Genomic DNA, 20959 nt, shown 5'->3' on the forward strand with positions numbered 1-20959 from the left:
CTTTTACAAAACACTACAAACTAACATTAATAAACCAACATATATATATAATGATAAATATGAATGTTACAATAATTGTAAACACAAAATCGGAATAGTCCTGTATCTGTTAAAATTTCTAATTATCAGAAACAAATTTGATATGTCTACACCTCTAGGGATTAAAATCTGTAACTTAATACAATGAACATACCAATTAAAGCACAGAGCTTTATCAATATGGCTAAGACTTCAAATAGTACAAAGAAAAATTATTTGATTATCAGTGCATCTAATCACAAAGCCTGGAAAATTTTATTGGTGAATTATATCCAACATTTAAGGAAGAAATAACAACACTTACACAAACCATTTAAGAAAATAAAGGAAGAGGGAATACTTTCCAACTTGTTTTATGAGGCTACCAAAATATTTTTTAATATTTTAAAAGTTTATTTATTTATTTATTTTTAAGTAATCTTGATGCCTAATGTGGGGCTTGAATTCATGACACCAAGGTCAAGAGTCACATGCTCTTCCGAATGAGCCAGCCAGAGGTACTGAGGCTACCAAAATCTTGATATTAAAATCTGACAGAGTTTGAAAGAGAATGAAATAAGGAAAGATGGAATGAAGGGAGGGAGGGAGAACTATAAAGAAAAAGAAAGAGATTACAGATGAATATTCCTCACGTACATAGACACAACATTCTTAAACAAAATATCGGTAAACCAAATACAAGTGATCACCAAATACAGTGATCACCAAGTACAGATCACTTGCTGGGCCAAATGTGATTACCAGATAAGTGTCCTTTCCTCACTTTTCCCCCCTCCTTACTATCCTAAGCACGATTCCTTATCAGTTTATACAGTAGTAGCTCATTCTTTTTCATCTCCTGCATAATATCCATTGTATAGAAGAATCGTTTCTTTCTAACCAGCCCCTTCTGAAGGTGGTGCTGGGTTGTTCCTCATCATTTGCTATCATAGATAATGTGACAATGAATAATTGTGTATATGTGTCCTTGTGTACTTGCTGGAGAATATCTAAAGACTACATCCCTAAAAGTGATATGTATATGCATTAAATGTAAGTTAATGTGTATGTATAAGTGTATACATGCATTGAATTTTGCTAACCCTTGCAAATGTTTCCACAGACTTCTACAAATGTACTCTCCCAGCAATTCCTGAAAGTACATTTGCCCCTACATCCAGAACATATACTATCAAAATGTTTATCTTTACTGTTGTGATGGGCGAGAAATAGTTTCTCACTGTCATCTCAATTAAGTACTCTTTTTTAAAAAAGTTTATTTATTATTTATTTTGAGAGAGGGAGAGAGCATGAGCAGGGGAGGGGCAGAGAAAGAAGGAGAGAGAGAATCCCAAGCAGGCTCTACATGGCAGGCACAGAGCCCGAGGCGGGGCTTAATCTCATGAACTCCGAGATCCTGACCTGATCTGAAATCAAGAGTTGGAGGCTTAACCGACTGAGCCACCCAGGTGCCCCTTAATAAGTACTCCTCTTATGAGGGAGTTGAGTTTCTTTGTAGAGAATACTATAAAATAATATTAGTAAATAAAGTGAATGTATAATAAGTATAGTATTATAATAATTATAAACAAAAATACATTTTAAAATGTAATGATAATAAAAAATAACATAAGCACACACCACTTGGCTTACAAAGCACATAATCAGATGAAGACCACTGCATACTGATTTCTGGTTGAATTTTCCCATTTCTTCTTTCAGAAGTATTTACTCCCTTAAATTTAATATTTATCACTCCCAGGCATCTTTGTTTTCGTTTTAAAATGTAGTATAGTTGACGTATAATATTATACTGGTTTCAGGCGTACAACGTAGTGATTTGACAATTATATATATTATGAAATGCTCACCCACAGTACTGTAGTTATCATTAGACACCCTACAAAGTCATTACGATATTATTGACTATATAATGTCATATGTTTTTTGCTGTACTTTTTCATCCTTGTGACTTATTCATAACTGGAAATTTGTACCTCTTAACGCCCTTCACATATTTTGCCTGTTTTCCCATCCCCTTGTCCTCCGGCAACTCTGTATTTAGGAGTTTGTTTCTATTTTCTTGTTAGTGTTGTTTGTTCATTTTCTTTGTTTTTCAGATGCCAAATACAAGTGAAATCGTATGGTATTGCCCTTTCTCTGTCTGACTTATTTCACTCAGCATAATACCTTCTAGGTGCATCCATGTTGTTGTGAATGGTAAGATTTCATTCTTTTTTAAGGTTAAGCAATGTTCCATCGTATATGAAACACTTCTTCTTTATCCAGTCATTTGTGGATGGACACTTGGACTGCTTCCATATCTTGGCTGTTGTAAATAATTCTGCAATAAACATGGGGGTGCGTGAATCTTTTGGAGTCAGTATTTTCATTCTATTCAGGTAAATACCCAGAAGTAGAATTACCAGATCACATGGTACTTCTATCGTTCATTTTTTTGAAGAGCCTCCCCATTGTTTTCCATAGGGGCTGCGCCAATTTATAAGAGACATATGTATTCCCAAGTGATATGTATGTGCGTATAATTAATTTGTATGTTTTAAAACTTCATGTAAATAGTGTCATTTGCCTGTATTCCTCTGCAGTGTGCTCTTTATTCTCAACATCATTTTGTGAAAATTTATTCATGATCTATATTAGTTCAAATATATATGATACATATATATGTATATATTTACCTTACTGTTTATACCCCACTGAATAAATATATCACAGTTTATACTATTTTTGTCCATTTAGTTTTTTTCCAATTGTTGCTCTTTTAGACAATGCTGTTGTGATCATTCTTGTAAATGTCTCTTCATCAATATACAGGTGGGCATAAACCTTAGAGGAGATCTACCATAGGGATTGGACATCTTCAACTTTACTTCATATTGCTAAGTTGCTTTTGAAAGTGATTGTGCCAAAACTTGGTTTTAGGATATATTAATTTTTTGCCAATATTATGAATTTTAAATAGAATTTCATTGTGATTTTAATTTTCATTTTCCTGATTACAAATGGGAACAAGTGTCTTTATGTAGAAGTATTTATATTTTTCTTTTATGTAAATGGCCCATTGGTGGTCTTAGCTTTTAGGCTGTTACCTTTTCTATTAGGCTATTATTCATGTTTCATTTTTAATTGCTTTGTAGGGGGATTATTTTGTTTTTTTTTAAGTTTTTTTTTTTTTAATGTTTATTTATTTTTGAGAGAGATAGACAGAGAGCAGGCAGGGAAGGGGCAGAGAGAGAAGGAGACACAGAATCTAAAGCAGGCTCTAGGCTCTTTGCTGACAGCTCAGACTTGAACTCTAGACTTGAACTCACAAACCACGAGATCATGGCCTGAGCCGAAGTTGGACACTCAACCAAATGAGCCACCCAGGTGCCCCTTTCCTTATTTTTTTAAGGAAATTAGCTATCTCTGCTGTCATTTTTATCACAAATAATTTTTGTAGATTTTTCTTTTCCTTTTCTCTTGATTTGTGGTAAATTTTATTTGTCCTTATAGTAAATTTTATTTTGTAAAACAAAGTATTTAAATGTATCTATACATATATTCATATAAATAAAATTTTACATAAATGCCTAAATGTGACCATAGATAGGAATTTTGTGTGTGTGCAATTCTTTTCCTGTTTTGTTTGGCTTTCTCCTCATTCTCTTCTACTGTTCTTCTTATGTGAATCTCTTTCCTTTCCCTGCAAAAGTAACATATATTAAAGAATTTATATATCATCCATATTTCTTACTGTATTTAAATAATTCTAGAGGCACCTGGGTGGCTCAGTTGGTTAAGCATCTGACTTTGGCTCAGGTCATGATCTCATGGTCTGTGCGTTCGAGCCTTGCGTCGGGCTCTGTGCTGACAGCTCAGAGCCTGGAGCCTGCTTCGGATTCTGTGTCTCCATCTCTCTCCCGGCCCTTTCCGCGCTCATGCTCTGTCTCTCTCAAAAATAAACATTAAAAAATTTTTTAAAATTATTCTATATAGATATAGATATACAGACATTTACATTTGTATGCATACTATCCAGAGTGTTGTAATTTTTATTATTATTCGGTTTATAAACATGGGATTAAGATAATATAATCCTTTTTCACTTATTATATTTTCATTTAACAATACTTTCTGAAAAATTTAAGTCATTTTATATGGTTCTAATTCAATGGTTCCTAAATTGTCTTGCATCAGGAAAAATTTTGCAAAGCAAAAACCAAAGTATTGAAACTTTCAGGGACCTAAGGAAAGAAAATAGACTTAATTGATATTTTAATATATTTTGGACATTTACTTATGTGCATGAATTTTAAAATGACAGTAAGAAGTCTATTCCCCCCCCCCCCCCATAAAATGATGTTGTAGAAATGTATACATATTATGGCACAGAACCAAGTAAATGGAAGCATATTCTATTCTATTCCTGGCTCAGTAGTAGACCCTTGTGTAGACTTGGGAGAATCATTCAGCTCTCTGGACTCCAGTTACTCCATTTGTAAAATGAAGGATAGAATTCGAACATAGGCGGAGCTCCGGATAAAGTCACGTAATCCACAAGTCAGTCAATTCAAGACTCATCCAAGGTTTGCCAAGGCTTGACATTCACCAGCTGATGTGGTGCCACCATGTGGTAGTAAACAGTTTTAAAATGCATTGTACCGTCAGCTTTCAGATTATGATTCTTCATCAGTTTTTAATTTGAAGAATTAACAATATTTCCAATTTTATACTAAACTTGGACTTTACTAACATACTTATTTTGCACTATTCCAGGTTTGCATAAAATATGACCACATTCTACAATCAGAATGATTTTGACCTCTCACATTGTTTCTATACCATATGGTAGTCAATCACATGAGAAAATGGGAAAACAGACAATAATCAGAGAAAATTACTCAAACTTTGAAAGTGTATTTTCAATAAAAACATACAGCAGCTTTATCAGTCAAATGGCTAGAAAATTTTTGAAAATGTCTACAGTCCCTAGAATCATGAGATGAGGGGAACCAAAGAAACTGGGAGCAGAGTTAGGTACAAAGGTACAAGGCAGTGTATTAGAATTCTGTATTACCTTTTAGTCTTCAAAATTTTGGACATACACTAAACTGAAGCACACTACACAATCCCATAATGAGATGGCAGATAGCATTAAAGTATAATCTCAATTTTTATTCTTTATTCTAGCATTTGTAAATCTATTATTTATGAAAATAATTGTGTCAGGTCTTTATTGGTTTTAGGTATTTTATTTCTGCTTTTTTTTTTTTTTAATTTTAACCATGTTTATTTTTTTAAAAATTTACATCCAAATTAGTTAGCATATAGTGTAACAATGATTTCAGGGGTAGATTCTTTAATGCCCCTTACCCATTTAGCCCATCCCCCCTCCCACAACCCCTCCAGTAACCCTCTGTTTGTTCTCTGTATTTAAGAGTCTCTTATGTTTTGTCCCCCTCCCTGTTTTTATATTATTCTTGCTTCCCTTCACTTATGTTCATCTTTTTTGTATCTTAAAGTCCTCATATGAATGAAGTCATACGATATTTGTCTTTCTCTGACTAGCTAATTTCACTTAGCATAATACCCTCCAGTTCCATCCACGTAGTTGCATATGGCAAGATTTTATTCTCTTTGATCGCCATATTTCTGCTTATTTTTAAGTAGTTTTAAATTTTATAAAAGTTTTAGATTCGCAGAAAAATTGCAAAGATTGAAGACACGAGATTTCCCATGCGCTCTGTACTCAGTTTCTTCCATTAGTATCTCACATTGCTATGGGACATTTGTCAGAACTGAAAAACAAATATTGGTGCATTATTATTAACTTAAGTCCATATTTTGCTCAAATTGCCTTAGTTATCACCGGATATCCTTTTGTTGTTGTTGTTCCAGGATCCCATTCAGGATACCATATTGCATTTAGTCATTATGTCTCCTTATGACCCTCTTGGCTGTGACAGTTTCTCCGATCTCCCTTGTTTTTGAAGACTTTGACAATTTTGAAGAGTAGTGGCCAGGGATTTTGTAAACTGTTTTCTCAATTTGTGTTTGTCCGATGTTTTTCTCATGATTAGACTGAGGTTATAGTTTTTTGTTTGTTTGTTTGTTTGTTTTGAGGAGACCACAAGTGGTAAGTGCCATTCTTCTCACTTATCAGTATTATCAAGCGTACTTATCAGTATTATCAAGGGTAATACTATCTATGTGATTTATCACTGTTGATGTTAATCTTGATCATCTGGCCAAGGTGGCGTTTGCCAGGTTTCTCCAGTTTTTCTTTTCTGTCTACATTGTACTCTTCGGAAGGAAGAGACTATGCAAAGTCCACACTTAAGGGGTCAGGAGTTATACTTACCTCCTCAAGTGGGAATTATTCACATGAATTATTTGGAATTCTTCTGTATGAGAAATTTGTCTCTTCTCCCTCGTTTGTTTATTTATAAGTCATTTATTTATATCATATGGACTCATGGATATTTATTTTATACTTTTGCTCATAATCGCATACTATGTTATTTATTCTGATGTTCAAATTCTTCTAGTTTGGGCCCTTAGGATCTCCTTCACGTTGGCTTCCGCATCCCTTTGACGCACTCCGCCATTTTGTTTTGGGAACACTCTTACTTTCTGAAGCTACTATGCGCTCCAAGCTCATCTTGTGTATTTCCTGCCGAAGCCTTAGATTCCACCATTTCTGCAAGGAGCTCTGGTTCCTTTCATTGGAGAATGGTGTTAGAAACCAAGATTTGGGCACTAGGTGTGATTTTTGGTTACTTTGAATCTTTCCTCTGTAGGTGTTTGAAAAATGTTTTCCTCTCCATGTTTTCATCATCTCAAAGCTGAGATGGTTTTTAAATAGCTTTGAAAATTTAAGGAATGGTTTGGTTAGCAAGATTTGATTCACTCTTCTTAACTATTGTTTTTTATTATTGCTACTATTAACACTACTCCATCACTATTTGTAAAGTTTGTCACTCTCATGTATGGATTCAGGATAAAAGCTTTTTGGAGGGAAATCATAAATTATGTATGCACTTTTTTTCACTACCTTTTCACTAAATCAGCAGCCAACAAATACGTTTCCGTAGTGAATAAACAGAGCTACGTGTATATATGCATACAGGTGTTTCCCTTTAGGCTTCTTATTGGATCACATTTCTAGAAGAAATGTGCCAAAATTACTAGACTGTGATTCACTTGAAAGCACCACCTGTGTGTTCTCTCCATCATCTTTACATTTTCAGGGCTTAGCCTTGCTTGACACAATCCAGGGTTTTCCTAAACATTTGCTGAATAAATTGCAGAGACTCCTAGAACATGGTGAAGCTTACCATCAATAATTTAAATGTGTTTACTTTTTTTTTTTTTTTTACTTTTTATTTGCTTTGGTTGTTCTTTATGTGCTTGCTTTTGTTTGTTTGTTTGTTTGTGAGGGCTTCAGTGCCACGAATTAAAAGAATAGTGGTCACTCTTACAGTTATTTGGTGGAAACAATTTTATCCCCACTTTTAATGTTTCATCATGAGCCATGGTAAATTAATCAGGTTTAGGCTTCTTTTCCACTTACGACATAAAGCCCAAACTGTTCAGTTAAGAGAAAATGCTTGCCCATAGAAAGCCTATAAAACCGGAGTGTGTTTTTCCTTGATTCACAGTAAAACATGAACTCTTTATTTGAGCTCTCTATTACATGGCAAAGCATTGCTATGCATCGTGTTGAATAAGCTATTCTTCCACTGGATGGTATTGAATTTAATTAGAAGAAAATATCTTCATGAAAATAAGGCTTTAATGATATACGGTTTCATTTTCAGACCATAAGTCATCATATCCTCTAAATGGTGGGATAACGATGCCAAAACAAAAACCTATAGAAGAAAAAGCATTCATTTGGTGTTCAGCCTTTCTGTGGAAAACATGTGCATTTTTATTCTTTATCTTTCCTACATTCTTACTTCCAATTTCCTATTTAAAAGATGGTTCTCTTGTATGTTTTATTTTAATTCTACTCTAGACTCAGTACAATTTTTGTGAAGTGAAATTCATTCAAATATAATTCAGGAACCAAGCAGTCTTGAATGGAAGTATTTGAGATAAATACCACTACGTCCATCCATTCATTCATTCATTCATTCATCCACTTATCAAAACTGCTATGTGTTCACTCCCATCACAGTGCTGGCAACACATGGAAAGGAAAGACGAATTCATGCTTTCAGGGAATAGCAGGGGAGGAATAAAAAGAAACTGAATAATGTAGCAGGATGGTCCTGGCTGAGCAACGGAGAGCATAAGACCTGCATTTGGCTCGATGTCTGGTTATGTAAGCGTTTATATAAGGGAACCTGTCAGGACAACGTGTTGTGCGCGGGTTCACAACGAATGGGGTAAGTGAGAGCTGGGACATCCTGGTGTCTTGTCCCCGGCCACGAGCCTTTTTTCTCTTTTTCTTTTTAAGCAATAATTAACATTGATCAAGTGTTGGCCTGAGTCCGGACACTGTTCTAGGGACTTTGTCTTTCATTCACTTTTCATAAGAGCCCATCCCAACAAGGAGCACCGGAGTGGGCACTGTAACTCCCATTCCATTTTGCAGATGAGGAAACAGAAGCACAGTTTAATGAATTTAATGAAGATCACATAGCCCTAAGTGTCATAGCCAGGATGTAGGTCCAGGCGGTATGCTCCAGAGACCCCTTCCACTGTGATGATTTCCTGCACTAATTGTTGAGTTACAGAGAAAGGAGCCTCAGAAGCTGAAGAAACTGTTTTTCTAAAGGGCTCTATGAGACAAGTAGAAACAGTGAAGAGGGAAGGAGTAGGGGAGCAAACAGAGCTACCTAGGCACTTCTAAAGGCAAAAGTTGACCTAGACTCTGGGAGGGGGAACACAGCACTGCTCCTTGAGACTAATGGAGTCAAGAGCCGTGAAAGGTGGTCATCCCAACATGCACACCATTGTTCTCAGGTAGGACACCAGCTGCCCTGAGACATCCTCAGAAGCTGAGGATGAAGGGAAAAGGTGTCGGGGGAGGAGAGGGATGAGTGGAGTGGAGCAAGAGAAAAAGTGGAACCTCTGTGCCTGATGGGGACTGTTCATGAAGCTGAACAGGATATGGCTGAAATGTTGTTTCAATGCAGGGGACACTTTGTGGCCCCGTGAAAACCGTCAAATCTGTTTTGTTTCTTGTAGTTTGTTTTCCCCAGCAGTGCATAGAACATCCCTGAACCTTACTCTGCTTGCCAGGCACACCAAGATTATAAGAGATTTATGTTTCCTACCTCATCAAGTGTGGTTTGAATGTTTTGGGGTTTGTATTACTTTTTGAAACAGGGGAAAAAGATTTCTTTCTCTAATTTGATAGAATTGGGTGAACTTCTAAGAAATAATCATGACGTCCCCCAATGCATTACTAATAATGAAGTTCTGCAATGGTAATCATGCTTTCTTAATTTTACTGAGAGAAATGTCAGAAATTGAATTGATCATTATTGTGTAGTCTGGTCTTAAGAACAAGAGATCATATATGTGGACCAAACATTCTGCTCCCCGGTGTCTTTAACTTTAGGGAAGAGATGAGGAAATCATATGCAGCTCATTCAAAATGCAAGTGAATTCTCAGAGATGAGCAAATGCATTGCCTAGAACGAATGATTGATGGCCTTTCCTGAGATGGGCAAGGACGGAAACAGAAGGTTTTGTGATCATGTTTCTGCCAGAATGTCTGCATCTTAGAGTGCCCCCTGTTCGTAGAGGGGAGAAAATGGGATGAGTTTTCCCACGGATGGGGTAAAATGGTTTGCTTTTACCACTACCTGGTAATATAAGTTGCTGAAAAGAAAAAACTGAGTGAAAACTTGGTCCAAATACCTCATCAAAATGCCCCTGCCTTGGGAAATGTGCCAAAGTGACTGTTTCAAAGACTCTGAAATCACAACCGCTGCATCATTGTGCTGTGGCTGCCTCAAAAATGGCTGCATCAGAATGACTGTGGGAACTGCCCCGTCAAAATGTCATGAGAGATGCTCTCTATCCTCCCAGGCATGATGGGACCAAGACCTCATGGTATGTTCCCCTGCGTGCCCACAGTCCCCTGAGGCTTTGAAATGTCTGTATTAAAAGTCTCACACAATCTAGTTGTCAGGGGGAAAAGTAAGCATAGGGTTTTAAAGAGAGAATCTCCAGAAGGAGAAGGCTTCCTGAAGGGGAAAGAAGTGGTCTAGGGGACTGGAGAGAAGGGAGTGAGGGAGTGCCCTGGAGGAGTGGAGGAGGGGCAAGAAGGAGGGAGAAGATATTCCAGGTAGAAGGGACAGCTTGAACATAGATACAGGGACAAGAAACTGCACGGATGATGGCCCCAACCTACAGGAATTGTAGGGTGCTCTCCATCCAGCCTTTATTGAGCACCTACTGTGTGCTTCACCATGTTGCCCTCGTCATTTTGAAGAGGACGTACTTGATCTAGTACATGATTCAATCTTTTTTTTCCCTTTTTCTCAACAACAACAAAATACATACGCTTCCTAAACCAATTTCAAAAATCTAGTTTGATTTTTGTGCTTCATGGTTTCCCTCAAATTTGTTCTGCTTAGTTTTTTAAAAATATTTTTAATGTTTATTTATTTTGGAGAGAGAGACAGAGCACAAGCAAGGGAGGAGCAGAGAGAGGGAGCAGGGGAGGGGCAGACACAGAATCCGTAGCAAACCCCAGCTCCCAGCACAGAACCCGATGCGGGGCTCGAACTTGCGAACCATAAGATCATGACCTGAGCCAAAGTCAGGCGAACCATAAGATCATGACCTGAGCCAAAGTCAGATGCTTAACCAACTGAGCCACCCAGGCTCATGTTCTGCTTAATTTTTAAACTACCATTATCTGAATTGAATAATCCAGATAAAAATTAATTTGTTCTGTTAATTTCTTAAATCGCCTTAATATGAATTAAATACAATAAAGTACCTGTTTTATTTTGAAAAACACATTTGCATTAAAAATACAAATACCAAAAATTGCTGACCAATTAAGTTGTTAAGCATTCATTTGGTATGCCATAACTTCTGAAAGTACCAGCTAATTACTCAATTTTAATAATAATAGTTTGTACTCTATAGAATAGAAAAGTATGCTGAAACATTTTAAACACTGTATGTTAATCATCTTAAAAAATGAATCTTACATGTGGATTAAGTACAGATTATTTTTCTGTAACATTACTATTAACCTGAATGTTCCCATGGCAACAAGAGACATCTAACAAAATATAAAAAGATAATGTTCAATATTTAATTCACAATTCATAAATAAAAACATATTTGTAGTTCTGTGAAAGTTAAACATTAATGCCACCTATCAGGGATTCATAAATTGCCCTTGGACTCATATTTTCAAAATTTTTATATTAACATTTTGGAATTAATTTCTGATTACAATATTAATACATATTTTCTTTAAAAAATTGAAAAAGGGGCACCTGGGTGGCGCAGTGGGTTAAGCGTCCGACTTCAGCCAGGTCACGATCTCGCGGTCCGTGAGTTCGAGCCCCGCGTCGGGCTCTGGGCTGATGGCTCAGAGCCTGGAGCCTGTTTCCGATTTTGTGTCTCCCTCTCTCTCTGCCCCTCCCCCGTTCATGCTCTGTCTCTCTCTGTCCCAAAAATAAATAAATAAACGTTGAAAAATATATTTAAAAAAAATTGAAAAATAGATCAAAGGAAGAATTAAGTAAACTCCAAGAAGAGAAACATTAATATTTGTTTACCAAATTTTATGTTGTTTTATTTGTAAGTTTTAAAAATTTAGTTCAGATTATAAATTTAGTCTTGTGCCCTTTATTTTTTACTTCTTCCCATGTCATTAAGTGCTTTTTAAAATCTCGTTTGTATGCAGTAAATCTGTGATGGTCTCCACAATGTAACTACCCACTTCCTGTGTAAGTGATTTTAGTCTTCCCACCCTAATTTAACACTTGCAGTTGTGAAGTCCTACTCCACCCTATCAAAAAATAATGACTAAAATGGTGTTAAATTTCTTTATGTCGTTTTTTACTGATTTTACCAGGTGCTTTCTAAAAGCACTCAAAATTGATTGAGGATGTTTCAGACTAATTAGCCCTCACCAAACACATTTGTGTGTGTGTGTGTGTGTGTGTGTGTGTGTGTGTCTAAAATAGAGTAATTGAGTTCTTGTAGGAACTCAATTATAAAACAACTAACTTCTAAAAGAGAATCGGTCGGTTGGGGGGGGGGGGTGGCAGTGGTGGCTTATACTTTGGGAAGTGGGAATTATAGTGTGACATTTTAAATATTGTTTACTACTTTGGCACATGAGGGAAAACTGATAGCCAGAAAGTGCCTGAACATAGACATTATTCATTTTAAATACATCCATAATTCCATTATTTTAACTTTGAAATAGTATCAAGTAGCAGATGCTATCTACATAGGATAGATATAGTACAGGGACCATAAAATCTGACAAACCCAATTTACAGGAATATATCTTCATGGTCACACAGGGAAATGCTGACATCGCCTTTGGTTGCAAGAAGCAGCAAGGAAGAGAAATTTACAATAGGTTAGAGAAGGTCCCAGCCCAAGAGGAGAATGCAGTTAATACCAGGAACGTTGGAAACCAAGATTACCAAAGATTTGGGAAAATCTAGAAAGTTCATTTCTCTCTCAGAAGCCTCATTTCAGCGTGTCTCTGCCACCTAATTCGTGCTTCCTTCTCCATGGAGTTACCTTCTTTGCTCCTCAGCCCCCAGGGTGACGAAAGATGGATGATGTCCACAGCAGCAAGACTTACAGAAGGTATATTCACGTCCAACCACATACAGAAATGGATTCTCTCTCACTCCCATTCATAAGGTACTATGGACACAGTACTAAGATACTATGGAATATTTGTGTTCCCTTGAAATTCAAATGTTGATACCCCAATTCCTAATGTGATAGAACTTGGAGGTGGGAACTTCAGGAGGTGATTAGATCAAGAGAGTGAAGCTCACCTGTGGAGATTAGTGCCCTTCTAAGAAGAGATGCTGGAGGGCTAGCCTCCTCTCTGCTTTTCACCTCAAAAGAATACAGGCAGAAGACAACCATCTACAAACCAGGAAGTGGGCTCATCTGCACTATCTATCAACAATGGCTGAATTATGAAAAAAGCCCAAATGTCCAACTGATGAATGGCTAAAAAAGATGTGGTGTATACATTTATATATATATATATATATATATATATATATATATATATATATATATATAATGGGATATTACTTGGTGATCAAAAAGAATAAAGTCTTGCAATTTGTAACAACATGGATGGAGCTAGAATGTATTATGCTAAGCAAAATAAGTCAGTCAGAGAAAGACAGATATTATATGATTTCACCATATGTGGAATTTCAGAAACAAAACAGATGAACATAGGGGAAGGGAAGGAAAGATAAGGTAAAAACAGAGAGGAAGGCAAACCCTATGAGACTCTCAAATACAAAGAACAAACTGAGGGTTGCTGGAGGGGTGTTAGGTTGGGGGGATGGGCTAAATGGGTGATGGGTACTAAGGAGGGCACATCTTGGGATGAACACTGGGTGTTATATGTAAGTGATGAATTCCTAAATTCTATTCCTGAAACCATAATTACACTATAGGTTAACTAATTTGGATTTAAATAAATTTATTTTAAAAATAATAAAGAAATAAAATCACAATAACAAACCCTCTACACATGAATATAGATTAAACATAAAGAATGTGTGGTTTTTTGAGACATAACTCTATTTCCAAAGGAATTAGTGGGTGCAGTGGCATTGTTTTGCATTCTGTAGATCTCTTTGCTATGCATCTTAGTAGAACACAACTGGATTTTCACAAACAAATAAAAAAAAGGAAGTGGGCTCTTACTAGGCATTGAATCTTCTGGCACCTTGATCGTGGACTTCCTGGGCTCCACAACTGAGAGAAATAAATTATTTGTTGTTTAAGCCACCTAGCCCATGATGTTTTATTATAGCAGGCCAAACTAAGACACCAGAGAACTATCTCACCTTGTCCCGGGTACCCAACTGTGTGCCCTTCAGCTGTGACCAGGGTGCAGTCACCTTGGAAATACCTGGGCACTCTTAATACCCCTAATTACTAGGGCAGGGATCAGTCGATGCTTATAATTTTTCCCACTGCAACCAGGTAGCTGAATGGTAGGTTCTGAATTCATACAAAATATGATTTTCTTTTTACTCATTTTTTTTCTGTGAATTATATTAAAAGTACATGAATACATTTTCCTTGTATCAGGTGTGTAAAACTTCCACACCTTATTCTTTAGGAGATCTTACTATAAGTATTGTTCTACAACTGGTTTTTGTTTTGTCACTTAACAATGTCTTGTATGTTAAAGCTATATACTTTCAATGAATTAATTTTTAAGTTATATAAGTAATACATTACTGCATTTTTATTGTAAAAAATCTAGTGATACTGTTCATATGGATGAAAAACTTAGTTCTGTTTCCACACAAATGAATTTTTTTACTTACTAGGATCATGGTTTATATATATCACTCTACAACTTTATTTAATGTGTAATTATATATTCATTATTTTTTAAACTTTATTTAAAAATACATATGCACAGGGGCACCTAGGCGGATCAGTCGGTTGAATGTCCAACTCTTGGTTTTGGCTCTGGTCATGATCTCGTGGTTCGTGGGTTCAAGCCCCACATGGAGCTTTGCAGATAGAGTGGAGCCTGCCTGGGATTCTCTCTCTCTCTCTCTCTCTCTCTCTCTCTCTCTCTGTCCCTACCCCACTCATGCATGCATCTGTCTTTCCCTCAAAAACAAATAAATAAACTTAAAAAAATACATATACACCATTAAAAAAAAAAGAATCCCTTTTTAGCAGCCTCCTCCTACAACAATCCAACCTGCTTTCTCAAAATTACCATCAACAATGTGTTATGTATACTTCTGGTGTATATATATATATATATATATATATATATATATAGCTTCTGGTATATATATATATATATATATATACATATATATATATATATATATACTTCTGGATACTTTTCTATGTATTTACACATACACATTTATATAAAAATATATAATTTGGTTTTATTTCTTTTAACATAATTCTGATCAAAGCATAATGATTAAAGAAAACTTTGCCATTTTAAATTTACTGATATGTATTGTACATGGTTCTACATCACTACATAGAGATGTCTTATTAAGTTCTACATAGCATTTCATATTACAGAGGTATCATAATTAAAATATTCCACTGTTAGTGGATATTTATTGTTTCAATTTTTCCCTATGAAAATATTGGGATGAATATATTTGTACATATTTCTTCATGCTTATATGAGGATATTTCTTCTGTATCAAAAAAGAAAACATAAATATTACAAAAGGGTCCTCAAGAAAAAGCTGTAATAACTTCATTCCCACCAATAGTGTATGAGAATGTCCATTTCCATACAACCTTGCCAACCCTGGATATCAATAATCCATTTTAATTTTTGCCAATTTGAAGAACAATAAAAAAATAACCTTTTTCTTGTTATATATAATTGTTGTTTCCTGTATCATTGATGAGAATGGGCATCTCTTTAGATTTCATTGGTTATTTGTATTTCTTCTTTAAATTTTCTATTCATATATGTTCTTTTTTTTTCTCTTGGAATTTTTGCCCAATTTTTAAAAATCATTTGCAGGAACAATTTATTCATTTGTCCTTATATATTTTGCAAATATTCCCCAGATTTAACTTTGTTCATGGTGTTTAGTCATATGAAATTTTAATTTTTTTAAGCAATCAACCCTATTAATTTTTCCTTTATGGTTTCTAGACATTGTATATTGCTTAGAAAGTCTTTACCACAAGACCATAAAAGTTCTCTAATTTATAAATATATATTGATATATTTTTAAAGGTTTAACTTTTAAAACAATCTAGAATTATTTGTGTATGTCTATGCTGTAAGTTGAGAGCAATATTTATTTTTTTCTAAGTTCATAACCAGTTGCTTTATCAATTATGGAACTGATTAAGAATTACCCACTGATTTGAAAACCTACCCTTCCTACAAATTAAATTCTCCTATGTAATTGGTCTGTTTCCAAATCTTATTTCCTACTTACTCTTTTATATTCTGTTCACAATGTTACACTATTTCAGTTATATAACTTTCTGTTGTGATATTCACTTGTTCTTCTTTTTTCAACTTTTCCTGGTGTTTTTATACATCTCCTTTTTTAGATGAACTTAAGTATTTTCCCATCAATTTCCTTCCAGGCATCTTTTTGGATGCCTTTCCAATTTTCTTACAACGTTCTGTAGAAATTTTTAATGGAATTATATTGAATATAGAGACAAATATGGAAAAATTTCTATAGAAGGGTTGGAAAAACTCACCTGTAAAACCATCTAGGACTGGTGCCTTTTTAAAGTTGATCTTTGACTCCTTCCAGTCTCTTCTAAGGTTATTGGTCTATCCAGGTTTTTGATTTCCTCTTTAGTCAAACACAACAAATTGTATTTTCTAGAAATCCTTCCCTTTCATTCTAGATTTTCCATTTTTTAAAATATAAAACAGTAAACTTATTTTTAATATTGGTAATTTTGTCTTTTCACGTTTTTTCTTAATCATAGATGACAAACATTAGTTGACCAGTATCTAGGCAGCTGGCTAAGGTGTCCTCTGAATTGTGTTGTTTTGCTTCCCCAACTAGCTCCTTCTCAAAAGGGAGACTTATTTGTGTTCTATGTGAAATTGGCAGGGTATTCTGACTGCCACATTTCATTCTAGACAGGAAGAAATCAGGAAGGCTGGCAACCTCTCCCAAGTTGTTGCCAACATTTGGAGTGGATCCCATTAGTGTCTTTAGATACATGTTCTTTTTTCTTCTTTCTGTATCCGCCGTGGAGTTCCAGAGGAGTCCCCCCAGCTCTGCCCAGCTTCTCTAAGGCAGAGAAGCCTTCATCTTCCTATAACAGGTCTTTCACCCTTCAGAGAGGGTTTTTCTGACTTTATCCAGGGCCAAACACTGCTAATCCCCGACACTCAGAATGAGTGGGAAGAGAGAGAGAGGAAGAAGGTGCCCAACTGGCCTAGCTATTTCAAGAATGCGTTGACTGTGAGCTTGGAAAAAAATCACTGAAATTCTTTCAACACTGTAAAATTTTCTCTTCCCCGTGTTTTAGCCTGAGGTTTTCTCTAACCTTGTTTCTTCATCAACCTGATTCCATTTTGTTTCTATTTATCTTCCTTGAAACTTTAATTTTCTGGGCATCTTTTCTCATTTTCCAGCACTGATATACTTTTATTCTAGAGAAGCAAACAAATAAAATCTTCCTGTCTTTTCCCTTAAGAGATTGGAAGTGAGGAAGAATGCATCCATGTGCACTCTTCCACCACTTTTAGCCCGTCTCTCTTTTAAATCTGTTTACGCTGAACTAAGGAAGATAGTGCAAAGAAGTAAATAACTTGATGAACAAAACAGAGACTGAACTAGTCACCTTCGTTATGCTCTCACACCACTCTGTATTTTCTCTATTGTTTCAGTAGTTAAATCTGCATTACATTCATTTGAGTCACTATTTGTAAAAGCAAGCGTGGTGTCCCTCTTATGTGCTATTTGTATTCTTAGCGCACACGCATTGCCTGAATCACATAAACATTCCATAAATATTGGTTAAATGGGTACAGAAATACATTATTTTGCATACAAACTAAAAATGTGGAAATTCAGTAACAGGATCTCTGGAGGATTTGGTGCAGATTTACATAGGCAAGGCTAACACTAGGACCAGATTGATTTCTCCTGGACTGCTCTTTCCACTGACTTTCTCAGGCTGTTTGCTTTCTTAACTCCTTTCTTCCAATCATCATTTAGACAAAGACAAGTGAAAAGCAGTCTGACTTCAGTTGGCAATGGCAGAAGTTGCCATCCTGCGTAACAAGTGACATAAACAACACTTCTTACATTAACACTTCAGGACATCAGCCTGAATAGCTTCACCCCTTCTTCCTTTACTATTGTGTCCTTTATTAGAGTAATACACCAAACTCATATCACCTCTCTGATTATGTTGCAAACTTTATTAGCATTTCTGGCCTTTAGTGCCTTTGCAAAGGAAGCAGTGTTGGGCAGACTCTGTGTGTGGGTGTGTGGATTGGTTGAGTAGGTTGTGTGTATAGGGCTTATTTATTTGTTTCATAATTTAGCATCAGAGTTAGGGGGAACTATGAATTAGCAAGCCATTGGTTTCTGAGAATAAGATTGTTTCTTTCCAGAGAAGGGTAAAATGGTCCTTTTCTATTTTGTTCCAGATACATAATAACCATGGGTCTTTGAACCTAATAACAAAATTGTGGTGATCACAGAAGACCTTTCTAAAATACACTTTGATATTAATCCATTTGCTCACCAACATCTCACCATAGGTAAATACATGTTATTTTTCTTGCCAGTGATTATGCTGCTTACATGCCTAATGTGGATAATAGGCTAGACTTAACAAAAATATTTGTTTGTTTTTGTCGTAATTTATGTCTTCTTACTTTCTTATAATGTAAACCATAGACTTAAATTTGTGAGTTAGAAGTTCATGCTTACATGTTTTTCTACAGATTAATATGAAGGTGATTATTATCACAGAATGATAATTAATGGATTCTTACCATATCACATGATATAGATAAGGCCCTCCTGAGAATTTCATGAAAAAGCATATTATCTTATGAATAAAATTTTAACTGAGATATACAGTAATTTCCTCTTACTGTTCTAAGAAATCTGCAATGTTTTTAGGTTGCAGGTTCTGATCAAGTTGAATGTATCTACCTCATCTTAAGTAAATAGATGCCAATAAAATTTTTAAATTATTTTAAGAATTGGCTTTCACCAGTCTCTAGAGAGTTGTATGTGAAGAATCAAACTTTTTTTTTTTTTTAATAGGGTATGTAATTCTAGTTTAACCAGGAAATACTTCTGCAGAAAACAGGATAACCTAGTACAATACCTCAGGACAGGCTCATCAGAGCCTTAGAATATTATGAAATCATAGGATGTCTACAATTGGAAATAACCTTAAAGTCTTTTAGTCCCATTTTATATCTATGTCTGTTGTGGATTTACCCTATGACCCTTGGACACAAGAAAAAATGGTACTTCTTAATTTTTCCAAGTGAAATCTTGCTAGGCCCTCAACCCGTAGGGTTGCTGAAAATCTATTCTTTATTGTTTTGGAGTATGGCCCCTTCCTTGATTCAGGTTCACACACAAACTGGAGACCATTGGGAGAGGTCTTCTGGACTTCTATCTGGTCTTCCATCAAGGTTTCTGTGATGGTTAGTATGTCAGCCTTGCTAAGCTGTGGTTCCCAGTTGTTTGGTCAAGCACCAGATAGATGTTGCTGTGAAAGTAATTTTTAGATGTGATTAATACATAAACTAATAGATTTGATTAAGCAGATTACTGTCCACAATGTGAGTGGGCCTCATCAAATTAGTTGAAGGCCATAAAAGCGAAAAAACAAGGTTTCCCACAGAAGCAGCAATCTGCCTGAAGACTGCAGCATAGAAATCCTACCTGAGTTTCCAATTTGACAATTTCTGACTCAAGACTAGAGTATCAACTCTTCCCTGAAATCCCAGGCTGCTAGTCTGCTCTACAAATTTCAAACTTACCAGCCTCTATAATATGAGCACATATGCACATATATGTATCTGTTTCTCTGGAGGCCCTGATTAATACTGATTAATAAATCCTTGAAATGTAGCTACCCATGTGTTGCATTTGAAGTTATACCATTCTGCTTCTCTTGGCATCCTCTCCCTCTGCACTGTTCTCAACCACTGTCATGCTTGCTTTGGTCCTCAAAGCACAGCCCTTAGTGTTCAGTCCCAGGAAGCCACACGCTGACAAGTTAGAGGTTGTGCTACAACCTGGGCCATATGGTGGTAGAATACTGGTCTGTGCCCCAATGGGGTCTCACTACACTCCTCTACTTTCTAAGCATCTGGGAATCCAGCTCTGCCCCAGAGTTAAGTCATCCTCCAAACTACTGCCTTCACGTCCAAGTATTAGAACCTGTCCTTTGCCACCCACCCCAGTTCTCACACATTTGGCAAATCCAACTACTTCCCACCTGAGATCTGAATGGCGATATATTTGAGAAGGCTTCTAAAACCCAGAAAAGCTATTTATTTGTCCTTGGACAAGAAACTCAGAACACAAAAGTTTGGTATTAAGTACTAGGAAACTACCTTTTAATTCCTTTGATGATTCTACATCAGTGAGAACAGACATGAACTAATGTCTCATTAAACTATCTTGCTTTGTGTGTTAGAAGCCAAGACCCAGAGGAGTTAAGCGGCTTCCTCAAATTTCCCAGAACACTCATAAAAAGAATAAGATGCTATCTGATGCCATATTTCTCCCCCTCTCACTGTCACCTTGTATCTGGCTGTAAGCTGCTGCATATTTTTGCACAAATTCATGAAGGTACCTGTACTGAAATAGCTTTGTTCCTTTCAGTATGAAATGGCAGGTTGGAATCTGATGCTTAAATGGATCGTGGTCTCTGTGGCTACTGGTGGCCACAGCTTCCTGCAGATAACTCAGCCACAGGCTTTGGAGAGAAGAGGGTTCCTTCTGAAATGTGTAACATAGTCCAAGCTTGAAATCCAGTGGGCATAATCTGGCATTAGTGGTTAGAAAGTCCTACAAAGTATAACTCCTTTTTTCTCCCCTCTTGATGAGTAATCTTTCTGTAATTTCTTTTTTAGGTTTATCAGCTCAGTGGAGGGGCAAGGCAAAATGGGACTTCAGGCTGCAGCATTGTAACTTGGAGTCTTCCCTATCGATCTCATGGGCTCATTATGTAAGCTTATTTCTTCTGCTGATATAGGAGC

The sequence above is a fragment of the Leopardus geoffroyi genome, chromosome B2 (genome assembly GCF_018350155.1).
Source record: "Leopardus geoffroyi isolate Oge1 chromosome B2, O.geoffroyi_Oge1_pat1.0, whole genome shotgun sequence".
NCBI classification, from domain to species: Eukaryota; Metazoa; Chordata; class Mammalia; order Carnivora; family Felidae; genus Leopardus; species Leopardus geoffroyi.